The sequence below is a fragment of the Tamandua tetradactyla genome, chromosome 2 (genome assembly GCF_023851605.1).
Source record: "Tamandua tetradactyla isolate mTamTet1 chromosome 2, mTamTet1.pri, whole genome shotgun sequence".
NCBI lineage: Eukaryota > Metazoa > Chordata > Mammalia > Pilosa > Myrmecophagidae > Tamandua > Tamandua tetradactyla.
The window spans coordinates 98,996,816-99,016,926 of record NC_135328.1 but is presented as its reverse complement, the minus strand read 5'-3'; the positions used below and the strand labels follow the sequence as shown (position 1 = coordinate 99,016,926).

Below are 20,111 nucleotides of genomic sequence, written 5' to 3'. Positions count from 1 at the left end.
GAGACCAGAGGGTCTCATGCCCCTACCCTCAGACTCTTCTCTTGGTGCCAGGCTTTCCTGTTGTCTCCTTCCACCTCTGTCCCAAACCTGATGCTCCCAGTGGATTCAAATGGGAGTTCACTGGAAGAGGACATACCCTTCCTTCTCCTTGTCCAGGAACCACCCCTCCCAGCCCTACCTCAAGCAAGCTTCCCACCAAGGGGTCATTGTCCTCCCTGTCCTCTCTTCATGGGCTGGGTTTTTCTCTAGACTGCCCCATTTGGAAAATGGAAGTGAGTTACCTCCAAGATCCATGGTGCTTCCATATGACCCTAAGAGTCAAAATCCCAAACATACTAGGTTCCTTACATTATTTTGTATTTAGTTTTTCTTCTAAATATTTTATAATAATCTATATTTAGTTTTAGTTTAAAAAAACTTTTTACATAAGTGATTTTATTTTTTTCTCAAACTGCATCTTGATAGTATTATAAATTTTAGGATACTTGTTATCTACCGTTTGAAATAGCAAAAATAGCAAATCTGCCAATGGTTCTATGCACCACAGTTATGAGAAAAGGGTGAAAGTTCCTCCAAAATACTATAATTGACTTTAAAAACTTATATTTACAGGTCTGTTTTCTGACCATTATGTGACATACTAGAAGTTATAAATGATATCCTCTTCATTTTTGTATCTCTAGCAGTTCTCCTCACCCAGGAACTAGCACACAATAGACACCCAATAACATTAGGGTTTACTTCCTAATTATGAGACAGCAGGGTGTAATAGTTAAGACTTTGTATTCTAGAGCCAGACTGCCTGGGTTTTAATCCCAGTTTCACACTTATTAGCTGTGTGGCCTTGGGCAAGTCATTTAACTGCAGCTCCAAAGCCTCAGTTTCCTCATCTATAAACTAGGGCTAATAATAGCACCTACCAGATACGGTTATATAAGAATTAAATACAATGAATATATGCAAAATATTTAGGACAGACCTGGCCTATCCTAAGTGCTATGTAAGTTCCAGCTTACATAATGATCATTATTTATTCAGCACATAATTATTGACCCCTGTCCTGGATCCAGCTCAGGCAGGTTTTTCGGTTCATTGGGTTCCACTTCCTCAATCAAACCCTGGGTCCCTTGACCCCAGTTTGCCTTGCTCCCCTTGGGCTGGATCACATCGACCTCCCAAGCATCTGCTTTGATCCTGGGTGCCCTGGCTTCTTTGGTAGCTGAGGTGCTAGTAACCTTTGATCCATGCATCTAGCATATGGAGGGCTCCTGCACTGCTCCCTGCCTAACCAGTCTTCCCGCCTCTACCACCACCTACACTCCAGATTATATCCCCAAATAGCCAGGACATTCGGACCTCCCAATTTCTCCCTGTTCCAGTTCCCTTTGCACCTGCTGCTGGACAACATTCTCTGTTTTCTTAGTGTTACTTCTCATGTTCTAATTATATATTGCTATTTACCTACTTACTGCCTGTTTCCTCCTCTAGAGTATAAGCTCTGCTCTGAAAGCAGAGACTCTACTTTGCTAATTTATGTCCATTTCAGGTTTGATTTTCCAGTCCAAATGACACTAATTCATTCACTCACTCATTCATCCCCTTGACAACCACCAAGCAACTCCCTATAAACACTCTGACTGACACTGGACATACAAATAATACCAAGCCACCCCTGCCCTCAGAAATCATCCAGCCTTTAATTGCTTTAGTTTTCCAGTCCCTGCAACCTGAATTCCTTGAGGGAGGGATCCCACCTAAGCTGGGCCCCACCCCTCTCCTGGGGAAGGCACAGACTCCAGGGAATTAACTCCTTTCACCTGTCCAGACACTTTGTCTCTCAGACAAGGTTAATTCTGCCCTGTAAAACTATAAGATGAAAGCATAGGGGCAAATCTTCATGACCTTGGATTTGGCAACAGTTTCTTAAATACCATACCAAATACATGAGCAACAAAAGGAAAAAGTAGAGAAATTAAATGTCATTAAATAAAAAACTTGTACATCAAAGGATACTATCAAGAGAGTGAAAAATAACCCACAGAATGGAAGAAAATATTTGTAAACCACATATCTGTTAACAGTCTACCATCCAGAATATATAAAGAACTCCTACAACTCAACAACAGAAAGAAATCCTATAACCCGGTCCAATTTTAAAAATAGGCAAAAGACTTGAGTAGACATTTCTCCAAAGAAGATATACAAATGGCCAGTGAACACATGAAAAGATATTCAACATTATTAGGAAAATACAAATCAAAACCACAATGAGATATCACTTCACAGGGATGGCTAGAATAATAATTTTTAAAAAGGAAAATCAGTGTTGGAGAGATTGCGGAGAAACTGCCACCTTGTATATTGTTGGTGGGAATGTAAAATGGTGCAGCCACTATGGAAAACAGTTTATTGGTTCCTCAAAAAGTTGAACATAGAATTATCATATGACCTGGCAATTCTACTCTTAGGTATATACCCAAAGAACTGAGAACAAGGACTCAAGCAGATACTTGTGTACCAATGTTCACAGCAACATTATTCACAAAGAGCCAAAGGGTGGAAACAACCTGTGTCCAACAGCAGATGAACGGATAAACAAAATGTGGTATGCCCATACAGTGGAATACTATTCAGCCAGAAAAAGGAATGAAGTTCTGATACATGCCAACACTGATGAACTTTCTTAGACTTCATGCTGAGTGAAATAAGCAAGACAAAAAAGGACAATTATTGTATGGTTACTCTTACATGAAATATCTAGAATAATCAATTTTAAAGAGACAGAAAGTAGATTAGAGGTTACCAGAGGTAGAGGGGAGGGAGGATGGGGAATTATTATTTAATTGGTGTAGTTCTATTTGGAGTGATGAAAAAAAACTTGGAAATAGAAAGTGGTGATAATTACCCAAAATTGTGAATGTAATTAATGCCACTGAATTGTACACTTAAAATGGCAAATTTTATATTATATACATTTTACCACAATAAAGATATATGCAGTACTGGAACAAATGGATATTTACAAGGAAACAAATGCCTTACATCATCCACAAAAATATCAGTTCCATATGTGATAAAGACTTAAATGTAAAACAAAAAACTGTAAAGGCTTTTAGAAGACAAATATCTTGGGCTAAGAAGGAACTTCTTAAACAAGGCGCACAAAGCACTAACCATAAAAGTTGAAAAAAACAGTATTTTTTAAATGTTTTATTTTAATTGTCAAATATAATATATATACAAAAAAGCAATGAATTTCTGAGTACATTTGAACAAGTAAAAAAGAAGAAATCATCCAGCCTCATATATTGTATGCTTTCACTTATATGAAATAAATAGAATATGCAAATTCATAGAGATAATAAAGTAAATTACAAGTTAGTCTATGTGATGATAGTGAGCTATTGATTACATAATAAGAACGGAATGATTATATGATAAGAATATTTGTGTTTGTATGTGGTTATGTATCATAAATAAAAATAATAAATACATAAATAATTTTTTAAAAATTACAGGTTAGTAAGGATGGCAGCAGGGTTTGGGGGAATGTTGTTTTTTTAATTCACCCAATCTACAATAAGCAACTGCAACCCAGAATGATGAAATAGAGGTGTCAGTGACCAAGGGACAAGGAGAGGACAAAAGAGAGAGTGGACAATCCTGTCTGCAGGGCTTCGCTGGGAAAGTCTTCACAGATTTGATACTTGAACTGGGTCTTGATTAAATGATCCAACATCCCATAAGCTGACAAAATTAGCTGGGCATCCCAGGAGAAAGTATACCCAAGAACCAGAAAAATGAGAGAAAAAAAAAAACCTAAGGATTCTTCTGGGAACAGTGAGTGGAGTGTGATGGCAGGAATGCAGACCTGCTGTGCACCCAGAGCCCAAGGCTGTAAGGAGGCAGGGATGCTGGGCTCACATTGGGCAATGCACCAAGGAGGATAAGCTAGATGCCAGTCCCTTCCCCTTAGCTAGACATCATCGCTAAGCCATGATTTAGTGAACATTTCCATTCGTGCCAGCCCCTGAGATATGTGCTTCACATGTATCATCTTATTTAATTCTATAGCTACCTTAAGAGGTGGATGTAAACTATTCTGTTTTCAGATGGAGAAACTCAGGCACAAAGGGATGGAGTAACAGGCCCAAAGTTGTACAGTTATCAAGGTGCAGATTTAGGTGTGTTTCCTACCACACCGATTACAAAACTCACACCTTCTGACATCCACCAAACTGCATTAGTTGCCCTAGGGTACTTGGTATGTCTCCAACACAATGAATTGTAATTGTCCTTTTGCTTGTCAGTCTCCAGCTAGACCTCAGGGTCTCCTAAGGGCAGACACTTCACCATGCTTCTCACATATCCCTGCATCTGGCACAGCGCCTGCCAGAGTTCAGAACATGTTGAAGAATGAAAGCATCAAGAGGGTGCCTGCACTGAGGTCCAGCGCGCCAAAGCGGGCGCCGAGAGGTACAACGAGGCAAGGAGCAGGAGCAGCAGCAGCATGGAAGGAGGAATAACTCTCAAGTCACCTTTTTTGGAAGTCAGTTTGCTTAAACTATTGAAACAGCAGCTCTTGAAGTTGAAGAAAAGGGAGGCCCTGGTTGACACAGCAGAATAGAGACACAGAGAACCAGAGACTGGCCAGCTACTACAAACAGCCTAGTGCACCCCTTTCCAGACGGAGGCCTGGAAATGCACAGACCGGGAGTGGGGGACAAGGAAACACCAGTGTAGAGTCCCTGTCCCGTGCATATACCTGACTGTCACTCATCACGGCACTATTGTGTCTCTCCCCATACCCCGCATCCTGCTCCACACCAGTCCCGCAAATACGAAGCTTTAGACTACTGAAGGAAATCAATATCCAAAGTCCCCCTATCAAGATATTTACAAGCTGCAAAGACAACAGAAGCTCACTAACCATATGAAGATGCAGACAGATACGACCCAGTCCAATGGCCAAATTAAAACACCAGAGGAGACACAAACTTTGGAACAACTAATCAAAGATCTTCATTTAACTACTAAATAAAATCAGTGGGATGGCTAATGATATAAAGGAGATCAAGAAGACACTAGAAGAGCATAAAGAGGAATTTGAAAGAATAAATAGAAAAATAGTAGATATCACAAAGATTAAAGATGCTGTAGACCAAATCGAAATTATACTAGAGACACACAACAGCAGATCTGAAGAGACAGAAGAAAGAACGAGCAAACTAGAGGACAGAACAACTAAATTTCAAACATACAAAAGAGCAAATGATGAAAAAGATGTAAAAAATTGAATTGGAGCTCAGGGTAATGATGGACAAAACAAAGTGCACAAATATAAGAATCATCGGTGTTCCAGAAGGAGAAAAGAAGAGTAAAGGGATAGGGAGATTAGTAGACGATATAATGGGGAAAAAATCCCAACCTTTATAAAAGACATAAATATGCAAATCGAAGAAGTCCAACAAACTCCAAATAGAATAAATCCAAATAGGCCTATTCCAAGACACATACTAATCAGTCTGTCAAACGTTGAAGAGAAGCAGAAAATCCTGAAAGCAGCAAGAGAGAAACAATTTAAATCCATCTGGAAGGAAAAGAGACCCCAGATAGCTAAAAGCATCCTAAAGAAGAACAAGAAAGTGGGAAGATTACCACTCCCTGATTTTAAAACATTATAAAGCCACAGTGGTCAAAACAGCAAGGAACTGACAAAGATAGACGTATTGACCAATGGAATTGAACCAAGGATGCAGAAATAGACCACACCAAATCTATGGTAAACTGATCTTCAACAAGGTCCCAAAATCCACTGAACTGAGACAAAAAAAGTCTTTTGAATAAATGGGTATGGGCGAACTGGCTATCAATAGCCAGATGAATGAAAGAAGACTCTTACTTTACACCCTGTTCTAGTTTGCTAGCTGCCAGAATGCAATATATCAGAAATGGAACGGCTTTTTAAAAGGGGAACTTAATAAGTTCCTAGTATACAGTTCTAAGGCTGTGAAATTGTCCAAATTAAAGCAAGCCTATAAAAATGTCCAATCTAAGGTATCCAGGGAAAGATACCTTGGTTCAAGGCCAATGATATAAGTACATGGAACCTTGAGTAGGGCATGAGATTTTGTAGGTTTGCTCAGAGTGATACCCCAACAAATCCCAGAGTGATTTGAATAGTGAATAAAAAAGTATTTGCAAAGTCCCCTCGGGGGAAGACAAGAAAGGGGAGAAATTCTTCCCCATGTGGAGAATTCTTGATATTCTCACAAGCAGTGGGGACAACCAAAGCAATAGGCTGAGTCCTCAATCTTGGGGTTTGTTCATATGAAACTTATCCCCACAAAGGATAGGTCAAGCCTACTTAAAATTAGGCCTAAGAGTCACCACCAGAGAACCTCTTTTGTTGCTCAGATGGGGCCTCTCTCAGCCAACATGACAAGAAAACTCACTGACCTCCCCCTCTCTACGTGGGACATGACTCCCAGAGGTGTAAACCTCCCTGGCAATGTGGGACAGAAATCCTAGAATGAGCTGGGACTCAGCATCCAGGAATTGAGAAAACCTTCTCAGCCAAAAGGGAGAAGAGAGAAATGAGACAAAATAAAGTGTCAATGGCTGAGAGATTTCAAACAGTCAAGAGGTCTTCCTGGAGGTTATTTTTACGCATTATAAGATAGCCCCTTTTTAGGTAATGTATAATGGAGAGGCTGGAGGGAAGTGCCTGAAAATGTACAGCTGTGTCCCAGTAGCCATGTTTCATGAAGATGATTTAGCTTTCGCAATGTGACTGTGTGATTGTGAAAACCTTGTGTCTGATGCTTCTTTTATCTATAGTATGGACAGATTAGTAAAACATATGGATTAAAAATAAATAAATAATAGGGGGAACAAATGTTAAATTTAGATTGAAATGCTAGTGATCAATGAAAGGGAGTGATAAGGGGTATAGAAAAAAATTAGGGGAAACAAAGGCTAAAATATATTGGATAGATGGAAATACTAGCAGTCAATGAGAGGGAGGGGTAAGGTATATGGTATATGTATGAGTGTTTTTCTTTTTTCTTTTTATTTCTTTTTCCGAATTGATGCAAATGTTCTAAGAAATGATCATGATGATGAATATACAACTATGTGATGATATTATGAGTTATTGATTATGTACCAAGAACTGAATGATCATATGGTAAGAATGTTTGTGTTTGTATGTTGTTATGTCTTAAAAAATTTTTTTAATTAAAAAAAAGAAAAAAAAAACCAGAAGGCTGATGGTGTTCAGTGTTTCTCTCTCAGCTGGAAGGGCACATGGCAAACATGGCGGCATCTACTAGCTTTCTCTCCAGGCTTCTTGTTTCATGAAACTCCCGGGGAGGTGTTTTCCTTCTTCATCTTCAAAGGTTGCTGATGGACTCTGTGGTTCTCTCATCCTTCTGTTGTAGTTCTGCAGCTCTCTCCTCATTCTCAAAAGGCACTCTCTTCAAATGTCTCCTCTTTTATAGGATTCCAGCAAACTAATCAAGACTCACATAGAATGGGTGGAGACACATCTCCATTTAATTAAGTTTAATTCCCACAACTGATTGAATCACATCTCCGTGGAGATGACCTAATCAAGTTTCCAACCTATAGTACTGAATAAGGATTAGAAGAAACCATTGCTCTCACAAGATTGATTAGGATTAAAACATGCCTTTTCTAGGGTACATAAGTCCTTTCAAACTGGCACATACCCTATACAAAAATTAACTCAAATTGGATCAAACACCTAAATATAAGAACAAATACCATAAAGCTCCTAGAAAAAAATGTAGGGAAACATCTTCAAGACCTAGTAATTGGAGGTAGCTTCCTAAACTTTACACCCAAAGCACAAGTAACAAAAGAAAAAACAGATAAACAGGAACTCCTGAAAATCAAATGCTTTTGTACCTCAAAAAATTTGATCAAAAAGGTGAAGAGGCAGCCAACTCAATGGGAGACAATATTTGGAAATCACACATTGGATAAGGGTTTGATATCCTGTATACATAAAGAAATCATACAACTCAGCAGCAAAAGAACAGCAACCCAATTATAAAGTGGGCTAAAGATATGAACAGACATTTTTTTGAAGAGCAAATACAGATGGAAAAAAAGCACATGAAAGGGTGATGCAATGGTGGCTCAGTGGCAGAATTCTTATCTGACATGCCAGAGAGCCAGGTTTGATTTCCAGTGCCTGCCCATGTTAAAAAAAAAAGAACATGAAGAGATGCTTATTCTCATTAGCTATAAGGAAAATGCAGAACAAGACTACAATGAGATATCACCTCATGTGTATTAGAATGGCTGCTATTAAACAAACAGGAAACTACAAATATTGGAGAGGATGTAGAGAAATTGGGACACTTATGTACTGCTGATGGGAATGTATAATGGTGCAGCCCCTAGGGAAGACAGTCTGGCATTTCCTCAGAAAACTAAATATTGAGTTGCCCTATGACCCAGCAATAGCACTACTTGGTATATACCAAATTATTTATGCCAAACACGTGCCTTCCTTCTGGGAGTTGGGAATTTTGGTATGTGCAAGGCAGAGGGAGACTGCCTAACAAACCCCCAAATAAAAACCCTGGGTACTGAGTCTTCAACGCGTTTCCCTGGTGGGCAGCATTCCACACATGTTGTCACAACTCACTGCTGGGAGAATTAAACATGGCTCGTGTAACGTCACTGGGCGAAAACTCTTGGAGGCTTGCTCCTGCTTCCCCCCAGACTTTACCCCATGCGCTTTTCTCCCTTTGCTGATTTTGCTTGTATGCTTTTGCTGTAATAAATCATAGCTGTGATTGCGACTATATGTTGAATCCTGTGAATCTTTCTAGCAAATCACTGAACCTGGAGGTGATCTTGGGGACTCTGACATACCATCTCTCCACAGAAGCAGGGTTGAAAAATACTTCCTGTCCACTCCTGGCCATGAGCCTGGGGCATCACATATCTAGAGCCCACAGGGGTTAGGCAGAAATGTAAAGGTGTGTGGCCAGCTGAGTGGGTGACATAATAGAGAATCTAAAGCAGGCAATCTTTCCTCAACTCCTGACCATACCACAAGCCACCAACAACAGGTGGCCCCAAATGATAACAGGGGACACCTTGGGGAAGGCTTTGGCCTCTTTTGAAAACACGTGAGAAATGTTTTATATGCCAGACACAATGAAGATTCCTTTAAAATAAATAAAACAAAATAAAATGAAAGAATGTTTGGCTTGACCTTGGGAAATCAAAAGAATGGATGGAAAGGAGCTCAGTTTCAGAGGATCAACAGCACGGACCATTGCCATCTTGGATTTCTTTACTGTAGCAAACCTTCTGACCTTCACGGGGTATCTGTCAAAAACATTCCCACATGTCAGCACCCACTCTCAGAATCGGCTTATATCAAGTTATGCTAAAGAGACTAGACACAAGGTAACACAAATCTTTAAGTTAATAAGCTGAGCAGGTAAATGTATGAAAGGAGAAAAAATAAAACTCAGCGGCCACTACACACAAAAAAGAACTTGATTCTCAACAGCCCCTTCCAACATGAAAAAGTTAGAATGGGCATAGTCCAAATACCCCTAAAGAGTGGGAGAAAGATCAAGGGTGGTGGTAGAGTTATACAGAGAAGGTAGGGTTTAACAAATACATATGACTGCTGAGTCATTATATTGATATGTCTTTTAGTCTCCAGTATCTTACAGCAGCTAGAAGTAAAAACATTAAATTGTGGAACTGTATCCATACCAAACTCTTAAATCTGTTCTATAACTAACCATTGTGATGTGCTTTGAATTTTATTGCTTTTATATATATATATATGTTATTTCTCACAAAAAAGGAAAAAAACTAAAAAAAATTAAAAATAAAAGAGAGGCTGGTGGTAGTAGTAGTATAACATTGTAAATGTAATCAAAATAACCAAATTATAGACTTAAAAATGGTTAAAATCGCAAATTTTATGTTCTATATATGCTGCCACAATAAACATTTTTAGAAAAAAAAGAAGAACTTGATTCTGCTTTATAAGACTTGGTTTGGTTTTAGGTTGATTAGAAGCAATCGGCAGGAAAAGGGACAGGAGTCAGTCATGATTCCTAGGATTATGGCCTGAAGAACTAAAGGTTCCCTCATCTGAGTCCACACCTGATATTATGGTCCCACTCAGCAACCAACCCACTACCCAGGAATTCTGACCTCCCTGGTAGAGTGCTGGAAAGGCCAGGTCTGCCCATCTACAATACCCACCATCTTGGTGACACCTCTGAAGGCAACACTCTAGACATGTCCTCACTCTCCTGAACCTTTACATACGTCTTCACTGTCTAGGTCTCTTCATAACTCTCTGCCCATTCCGTCTCCACCTCTTAGAGTCTTCTCTTCTTCTTTTCAGCCATCCCTCTCCTTGTCCACTGCATTCCTACATTTCAGTCCTCAACACTTGTCTATGTCCTTCCTCAGATTATACTTTTCTCCATGGCTCAAGCACCTGGATGCACTGGCTGCTCCAGTCCAGCCTTTAGCCTTGCCCTCCCCTCGTTCAGTCCTATACTTCAGACACCTCCAAACCAGAGGTTCTCAAAGCGTCATCAGTATCTGCATCACCTGGGAACTTGTAAGAAATGTAGATTCTCAGGTCCCAAGCTATTGAATCCAAAACTCCCAAAACTCCAGGAGTGGAGCCCAAAGAGCTGTCTTTTAACAAGCCCTCCAAGTGATTCAGATGCACACTCAAGTTTGAAAACTACTGCTCTCACACTTTCACTAGTCTATCCCAAGCTTTTTTTAAACAATTCTCAAATGGAAGTTGTTAAGAAGGAATAAAGTCCTTACGCATGCAATAACATGGATGAAACTGGAAGACATTATGTTGAGTGAAATAAGCCAGACATAAATGGACAAATATGGTATGGTCTCACTAATATGAACTAAATATAATGAGCAAACAAATGGAGTTATTATCTAGAATGCAGGTTACCAGGAGATAGAATGAGGATAGAGAATGGGGAACTGATGGTTAAGTTGTACAGAATTTTTTAATAAGCTTGACTGTAAATGTTTGGAAATGGATAGGGGTGATTGTAACACATTTCCGTGTTAGTAAACAACAGCACTGAATAGTGCATGGGGTGGTGATTGAAAGGGAAGGCTTAGAGTCGTGTATGTTACTAGAAGGAAAGTTAGAGGATAACACAAGGGACTGTATAACATAGCAAACACTGTTGTGGATGATGAAGGTGGCTAATTAGTACAAATACAAGAATGTTTTCTTCGGTGAATTAGAACCAAATCTATGTCCCAACTACAGGGTGTTAATAATAGGGTGGTATATGAGGGAAAATGTACCTAATGCAAATTGTAGACTATAGTTAACAGTAATATCTTAATGCTCTTCCATCAATTGTTACAAAGATACCACACCGATGCTAAGTGCCAATAATAAAGGGGTTTAAAGGATATGGGTTTTTTCTTTTCAGAACTAAGAAAATGTCCTCAAATTGATTGTGCCAATATAAGCATAGCTCTGAGATTATACTGAGAGCCACTGATCATAACTTTAGATGGATTGAACAGTATGAATAAAACTGTGTTTAAAAAAAACAAACATGAGATACTACTTCACAACCACTAGGATAGCTAAAATAAAAAGACAGTCAATAACAAGCATTAATGAGGATGTGGAGAAATTGAAACCTTCATACACTGTTGGCGGGATTGTAAAGTACCATAGCCACTTCAGAAAACAGTTCAGCATTTCTTCAAAATGTCAAACATAGAGTTATCATACAACCCAGCAATTCTACTTCTAGGTATATACCTAAGAAAAATGAAAACATATGTCCATACAAAAACTTCTATATGAATGTTCACAGCAGCCTGATTCATTATAGCTAAAAAGTAGAATAAGACAAATGTGTATCAACTGATGAATGAAGAAACAAAATGTGGTATATCTATACAATGGAATATCGCTTCATATAAAAAGAATGAGGTACTGATATATGGATGAATCTTGAAAACATTAAGCTAAGTCAAAGGAGTCAATCACAAAAAACCACATATTCTATGATTTCATTTATATGAAAGTCCAGAACAGGGAAATTTAGAGTCTAAATTAGATTAGTAGTTGGGGGGTGTAGATGGGGCCTAGCAAGTATTAGGGTGGTAATGAAATATTCTAAAATGATTGTGGTGATGGCTAAACAAGTTGGGAATATTCTAAAAGCCATTTGTGATAGTTAATTTTATAAGTCAATTTGACTAGGTTGTGACATCCAATTGCTTGGTCAAGAACTGGCTTGCTTGTTACTGTGAGGGTATTTCTTCATATAGGATACGCATCTATAATCAGTTGACTGCATCTACAATCAACAAAGGAGAATGACCACAGTAACATGGGAGGTCTCCTTATCCAATCTGTACAGGGTCTTAAAAGCCAAAACTGAGGGTTTCAAAGGTCAGAAGGAAAAATACTGCCTCAATTTCAGGATTGGGTCTTGCCACAATTTCCAGCCACCTAGCTTTCCCTGAGGTATTCAGACTAAAGATTTCAACATCACCTTATCAGTTTTCAGTTTCCAGCTTGTGACCTGCCCTACAGGAGTTTGGACTTGCTAACCCCTATGCTCTCATGAGCCAATCCATATATATGGATCCCGTAGGTTCAGTTTCTCTGGAGAACACTGACTAACATATAATTAAACTGTAAACTTTGAATAGGTGAGTTGTATGATATGTGAATTGAATTATACCTCAATAAAACTATTAAAAAAAAAAAAAAGCCCTAAAGCTAGAAGAGAACTACAGACACAGTAACTGAAGTGTAAAGTACCTCAAATATGTGGAGTTTTCTGTCTCCTCTTGCATTGTAAATTTCTCCCAAATGAAGATACGAGATCATTTTTATTATCATTTTACAGTTTACAAGCACTTTTATAAATAAAGGACTTTTGTGTCCTCACTATAATCCTAGAGAGAGATAATTAGATCCCTAATTTCGTATCTGAGATGTGTTCATGAGATTTACTTCAGGCTCAGTCTAAAGGTCAGAAAAGATGTCAGTTCTTTGCCACCTAAATCCAGTGCCCTATCTTCTACATTGTGTAGCATCTCAGGGTACCAGGTGGGCATCGTAACGCTGCCCTGCAGAGATGGAACCTCTAACCTCTGACCGAACTCAATAAGGAGAATACCCACGACTTGATTTTTCTAGGAACTGACTAGGTATAGTAGTCCACATTCAAGCCAAGTATACCCTAACTGGTCCCTATGCCAAGGTTCCATAGAAAGTAACTCTTGTCCTTGGGCCCTTTGCTTTTTTAGAATTTTCTGTTTTGACTCTTTTTTTATTTGCCTCAGAGACTAGTACAATACTTGATGTTCCACAAGGTTTGAATGAAGAATTAATGAACATACAAGCTTCTTGTAAGTAAAGGGCAGTAAATAGGTAGGGACCTATTATTCTATATGGAAAGGCCATGAAAAGAATCATGGTCTGCAGCAAAACGACCATGGATGACTTCAGTTTTCTCACCTGTAAAATAAGAAATACCTCTCTCAAGGACGCTGTAAAGATTTAATAAGAATACATCTGAAAATACCTGACTCACAATAGTTAACTCAATATAATGTTCAACTGGCCCAATATCTTGATCTTTCTCTCTTATGGAGACCCACTGAAGTTTTTCTGGACATTGAGGACTGTAAACCTCAGATCGTGAGAATGATGGTCAACATCAAAATGAGATTGCATACATTTGCCAACATGAAAAACTGACAGCCTAATTTTAAGAAAAAATCTACTATTAATTTTGTCTTGTGATTAATATTAAATTGTGGGTTTTTTGAACCTTCAGGTCAATTTTTCAATATCTTAGTTCATGTTTGTATGTGTGTGTGTGTTTATTCTAAGGATCCCCAAACCTAATTATGTACCAGAATCACCTGGGGTGTTAAACTAGGAATTCCAATTCAGAATCCACTTAGTAGGTCTGGAGTAGTTGGAAATTTTCCATCTTTACTAAAAAGCCCCAGGTGATTCTCCAAGTCACCAATAAAACTCTTCATAAAAAAATCACATGAATAATTTTTTTCTCATGTACAGTCTACAAATGCATTTGTTCCCAATAAAACACTGAAATATCCCCATTCTCTTTTGCCTTCCTGGAAGTAAAAGTAAATAACACTCTAAAATTCTGTGAATGCAGAAATCTTCTAAAGAGGGAGAATTTTCTGAAAAATCATGTTCTTTTGAATTTATCACCATTTCAAAGGGACTCATCAATCAAAGGAAGCCATAAGTTCCTTCCTACAAGTTGATAACATTCTGATGAAAGCCAGAACACAACAAAAGTCAAGGGTTTTGAGGAAATGGAAAAAAAAATCTGGAAAGAATTTGAATGACCTCCTACTATTTGGCTTTTTATTAAATTTTCCCAGTATTTCTAACCACTTACATATTTTAAAGCACATCCTTGATTTATAACAATAATTTTTTTAGATGATGAATGGAATCTATTTGTATTACTTTGCCAATTCATACTTAGCTCAGTGGAGTATCCTCAAATCACAAGCTTGACAACTTTGATTACTCCAAGTCTTTTCTAAATTATATAAATATTTTTACAACTAGAAACGATGTAATTGAACCATTAGACTTATTTAACACTAAAGCTGAAACAAAATAGTTTGGGGTATTTTGGAACATAATTTCATGTCTTTTTTCTAAACTCTTGCTGCAACCCCTCCACTATTTACCAAGCAAATTATTATTTTTCTTCAACTATTCCCTCAACTACTGTTAAAAATGAATTTGAATTAGTACTGCAAAACTAAATTCAATATAAACAGCACACCTAAAATAAAACCAGTTAAAAGAAACACTGAGAGAGATATTATCAGGCATCTCTGCTTAATTAATTAGTGCAGTTTGAGCCCTGGTCAGCTCCATTCCTCTACAGTCAAAAGAAAAAAGAAACCCTCATAGGTTTTAGAGTTGTCTCTAAAAGTACTCTAAGACCCTGGAAGATAGATAGTGCCTTGTCACCCTATCCACCCAACAAATGACCCAAGAATTTCCAAATGTTTGTTCAAATTCTGCAAATATGATCTGTATTCCTATTCAATCTGTTCTGTGCCTTAAGAGAAATATCATTAAAAGTAACCAGAAGCAAAATACCACAGGCCAGTAGCTAACCACATTTCCAAATCTTGCTTAAGAGCCTGTCTTCCTGGGTGGAGGGGCTGTGACCCATGCAATTATATTTGTCCTGATTGGCAAAATTAAGATGAAAATAAAGACCTAGATAGAAATATATATTAAAACATTACTCGTTTACACTGAACAGAAAAAATTCACTCCAAGGTACCATAATAATAATAATACCCTATAAAAAAATTCACTCCAAGGTACAATATGCAAACGAATCACCTGGGATCTTGGTAAAATGATTCAACTGGTCTGAGTGGTGCATGAGATTCTACAATTCTAACTGGGGGGGGGGGGGGGTGGCAACTGATGCTGCTCAATGATAAGGCCCTAGGGCACTTGGAAGTAGGGACTGTGGGTCTAACCTTCCATAGTCCCCTCCCCAAGAAACACAGAGGGTTACTCACATATCTTTCAAGTGAACTGGTTATTGGGGACATGACTTACCTACCAACCACCCTTTGTAAAAATGCTTTGAGAGAAAGGTTATCTTCTGCTTCATCCTAAGAGATAGCACTAGGTTCTATGTATCTTTCACTGCATTAGTCAAATTGACCGGGTAATTAAAGTTCTTTATTCTAAGAACCCATGTATATTACATGCCAAAGTTTCACAAATGCTAAAGTCTGCAGAAGCATTCCGTTCTTTCATATATTGTTTTGCCACCCTGGACAAATTCTCATACTGATTTTTGATAAGGCACATCTCTCCAATAAAATATTTTCCTTTAAGAAAAAAAAAAATGCTTTGAGGAACTCCTACAGAAGGCCTGACTGGGCCTTCCAGCAGTATCCACCACCACCACCAGCTCTGGACCTGGGTCAGCCACAGGCAATAAGGACAGTGGAGAAGGACCCAATTTTACAGAAAACCCTCATGCAGACTTCGAAACAGTCTTGGAAGCTTGAAGAATCCCTGGAATTCAATGGCCTTTATCCAACATAAAGATCTCCCAGCCAGGTTTGACTGACGTCCCTATATAGAACAACTTCGCAAGTGCAGACCCTGAACACAGACTACGCCCAGCAAAGTGACAGACTCGCTCACTCCCTTACAAATCAGTCAGCCATGGCACGCGCGCGCACACACACACACACATACACAGTTTCCCCGAGGTTCTGCCGCGCGCGCACGCACACACGCACGCACACACGCACACACACGCACGCACGCACACACGCACACACACACACAGTTTCCCCGAGGTTCTGCCGCGCGCGCACACACACACGCGCACACACACACACACACACAGTTTCCCCGAGGTTCTGCCGCGCGCGCACGCACACACGCACGCACACACGCACACACACGCACGCACGCACACACGCACACACACACACAGTTTCCCCGAGGTTCTGCCGCGCGCGCACACACACACACGCGCACACACACACACACAGTTTCCCCGAGGTTCTGCCGCGCGCGCACGCACACACACACACACACACACAGTTTCCCCGAGGTTCTGCCGTGCTGGACGAGCAGCTCCCCGCTCTGCGGGCTGCGTGGGGAAGTGCGTAGCTCTCTCGGCTGCAGAGCCAGGTTCTCTAGAGTGCGGAGTTTTCAAGCTCTAACGCTTAGGCTCCCCGCACCTCAGCTAGCGCCGGGCACCGGCTTTCAACTAACTAGTGCCTCCCTCCGCCCGCGCAAATCCAAGACTCCATCTCCTGACCCTTCAAGACACTGCAAACACTGGCTGCGCCAACAGAAACCCAAGAGGCCCTTTTGCTCTGGTTAAGAAAAAGTTCACATGAAAGTGAGTTTCCATCCCTTGGGGGGTAAAGCAGCCAAAGCAGGGAGGGAAAACAGTATGGCTCCCAGGGACCCGTACCTGACCCAGGTGTGTACTCAAATTCACTTCTAGGTGGTTCCCCAAGGAAAACCCTGTGACGTGATGCCCCTGCCCCACCGCCGGGGAAATAGGGAGGCAAAAGCCAGTCAAGTATCCCCAGACACGAAAAAAATAATGCCCAATAACGTACACCCCGAAATCCACAAGGAGATCATCAACTCGACTTTACTCGCTCTGCCCCCAACCCCCTCCACACTCTGCAAATCCCTCCGGCTCGCTGCGTCGCCCCGCAAAAGTCGCGGCGGGAAGGAAGGAATGCTGGCGACGCCCGAACCCAGCCCGGCGCTCCAGGGACCGGGGAGGAAGAGGGAGGAGGGTACTCGCCTGGAGGCAGGCGGCGGTTTCTACCCGCGGAGTCGGGCGCAGGGCAAAGCCGGCTCTCCCCGGCGCTTGAGCGTACTTAAGACGACGCGCCGGCGGGGATCGCGTCCCCGGAGCTCCCCGCGCGTCGCTGGCGGCGCCTCACCGGGACTGGAGTGCCGAAGGCTGCGTCGGGAACAGGCCGGCGCGAGTAGTGCGCCGCAGCTCCTTTGTATTATTGCGACTCAAACTATTTCCTGTTTGGAGGTTTGGCAGAAAGAAAAAAAAAAAGCCAGGGTGGGGGCAGGAGGAGTTGGGCGGCGGCGAGTCGGAGACCAGCGGCCGGGAGGGGAGAGCGGTGGGAAGTGGCCATCACCTGCTTCCCAGCGACCCCGAGGGCGCCAGGCGCGCGGGGCCCCGGAAGGAGCCGCATCTTCTTACAGAGTTATTTTGGGGCGTCGGGAAGGGTTGAGGCGGGTGGTCTCTCAACGCGCCGAGTGGCGGTGGGGTAAGGGCTGCGGCCGCGCGGGCGGTCTTGTCTTCGCAATCAGCGCGCCCACTCCCCTGCCTCTTCCCTTCTCTGCAAAACTCTCCGCGAGCTTCCTTCCCGCCCAAGTGCAAGAGGAATTCTCTGTCCTTCTTTATTGTCTGCTTCGTTTTTTATTTAAAAAATTTTAATAAAAGGTCTGCTTTCTGATCCTCTCCAGGGGTATGGGCATGGAAGGGGCCAGCTGTAGAAAAACAAGAAGGAATATTTGTGGGGAATAGGAAATAGTTAATGATTTTGGTGAGAAGTTAACTTCTATGATTAGCTTCCATTCCCCTCCCCCACCAACCGCACCCTCTTAGCCGAGATCACCGGGTCTGAGGCCCCAATCCGGAAATACCAGTTCCTCCCGCTGGGACAATAGGTGAGCGCCGAGCCTTAACCAGATGGCCTGCTTAATCACTTCTGCAATCCCTGCTCTGCCAAGAAGGCAGAATCTTCTTATTTTAGTGCTCAAGCATGCACCTGGCAAGCAGGTGCTCCTTACATTTAGCCTTGTTAAAAATCCTAGCGATGTCAATCAGTCATTCATTCAAGACCGTTTTGCTCATGGCTGCCAAATTCTCCTCCCACACAGATCTTTGCCAGAATTAATGGAATGAATGAGTAACAGTGCTTTTTATATAACTCACGTTTCTTTAGACTTCTAGAAGTACCCCATCCAAAAGTTATTCCAAGAAAAGGGAAGATAGAGGCCAAAGGGCAGAACAATTTTAAGGAGGATAAACAGTAGTATGTCAGAGACAAAATACTAGTATGGAAAATAAAAGTAAATATCCTCGCTGATTAAGAAAGCAAGGGCACAAATATGCATTTTTAATGTACTTTCATAAATTATTAAGAAAAATAATTTTTCTTATGGGAGAGGGAGGAAACTGAATGGAAGGGATAAGGATAGAAGCAAGACTTCTCTGAATATACCCTGTTTTGTAGATTTTGTTTTGAAAATGATGTAAATGTTTTATGTAATTATAAAACAAAATGAATTCACATTTTTAAAAAGCAAATGCAATAAATATGAATTTCCCGTAAGGGAAATTATGTCAAATGACTTTAAAATACAATTGCTTGACTTTAAAATACAATTGCATTCCTTAGGAACATACGGTAGGACAAAGAGAACTTTAATAAGAAGCATACACTGTTTTTCCATAATGATAATGTTAATAATAAGCAATTATGTCCATGTTGTTAGGAATCAAGATTGTTCGGTATGAGAAAAGAGATAACATAAAATCAAAGAAGTTAGGCAATACTAAATCTGAGTTGGAACTATCATTTAGAACTTGGATGTACTTTGTTTTTTAAAAAGCGATACACACGTAAACGTTTGACTCAAGACTCTGCTTCTTGCGGAACCCAGGCTAAGATATCCACAAACTATCTCAACTAAATATTTCAAGAGAAAATTATTCCAGCTAATAAATAAATAAAGAATGAAAAAAATTAGAATAGCAGCATTTTGCATGCCCTTAATGAAAGAATGGCTCAAGACAAAAGCCATCAATTGCCACTAACATCACAGAAAATATTACGGGTCATTATATGCCCTCTGATGGAATCACACAGCACACATACGACACATTCTTGCCAAAAGAACAAGTCAGAGTTGCACCAAGCTTCTATCCAACTATGAGTTTATCAGAACTAGTGGAATAGAGGAATGTGTTAACACTACCGGGGTGGGGGAGCAGAGGGGTGGGATCTCCAATCAAAACATCCAGAACGTGAGAAACTGTAAAAGACAAACAACCCAGTTTCCTCCATAAGTAACAAAGAATTTTAAAAAGATGGAGGAGAAACCTATAGATTAAAAGGGACTTGAGATATATCAGTGAAATGCAATGTGTAAATCTTGTTTGGCTCCTGACACACAACATACAAAATAAAACGCCTGTGTAATTCCTTTCTGTATCTAAGATGAAATGAACGTTTCGAAGAGGACTTGGATTTTCTTGGAATATGTTCAGACGGGAAGAAAAGGACACAGCCTGGCACAGCTCATAATTGACATTTTCCTTCTTCCCACCCATTCTTCATTCTGGGTACATGCTGTATGTATTCCTTTGTCTGTGCTTTCCTGTAATCAACAAACGAGCATTTCAGTAGCTAATAAACATTTCCACTCTGAAGACTAAATACTTCAAAATCTGCTCAGAGAAATAAAAAGATTCGTC

At 40.4% G+C, this 20,111-nt stretch overlaps 1 protein-coding gene across 2 annotated transcripts in view; it reads right to left on the bottom strand.

Annotated features, from left to right (window-relative positions):
- TJP2 (tight junction protein 2) overlaps window positions 1-17,580 on the bottom strand; it is a 129,566-nt gene extending 111,986 nt beyond the window's left edge. For both annotated transcript variants that reach the window (XM_077148370.1, XM_077148369.1), the window contains exon 1: window positions 17,412-17,580. The gene's annotated coding sequence lies outside the window, so the exon portion shown is untranslated. The remainder of the gene's footprint in view (window positions 1-17,411) is intronic.
- Between the last annotated feature and the right edge of the window lie 2,531 nt (window positions 17,581-20,111).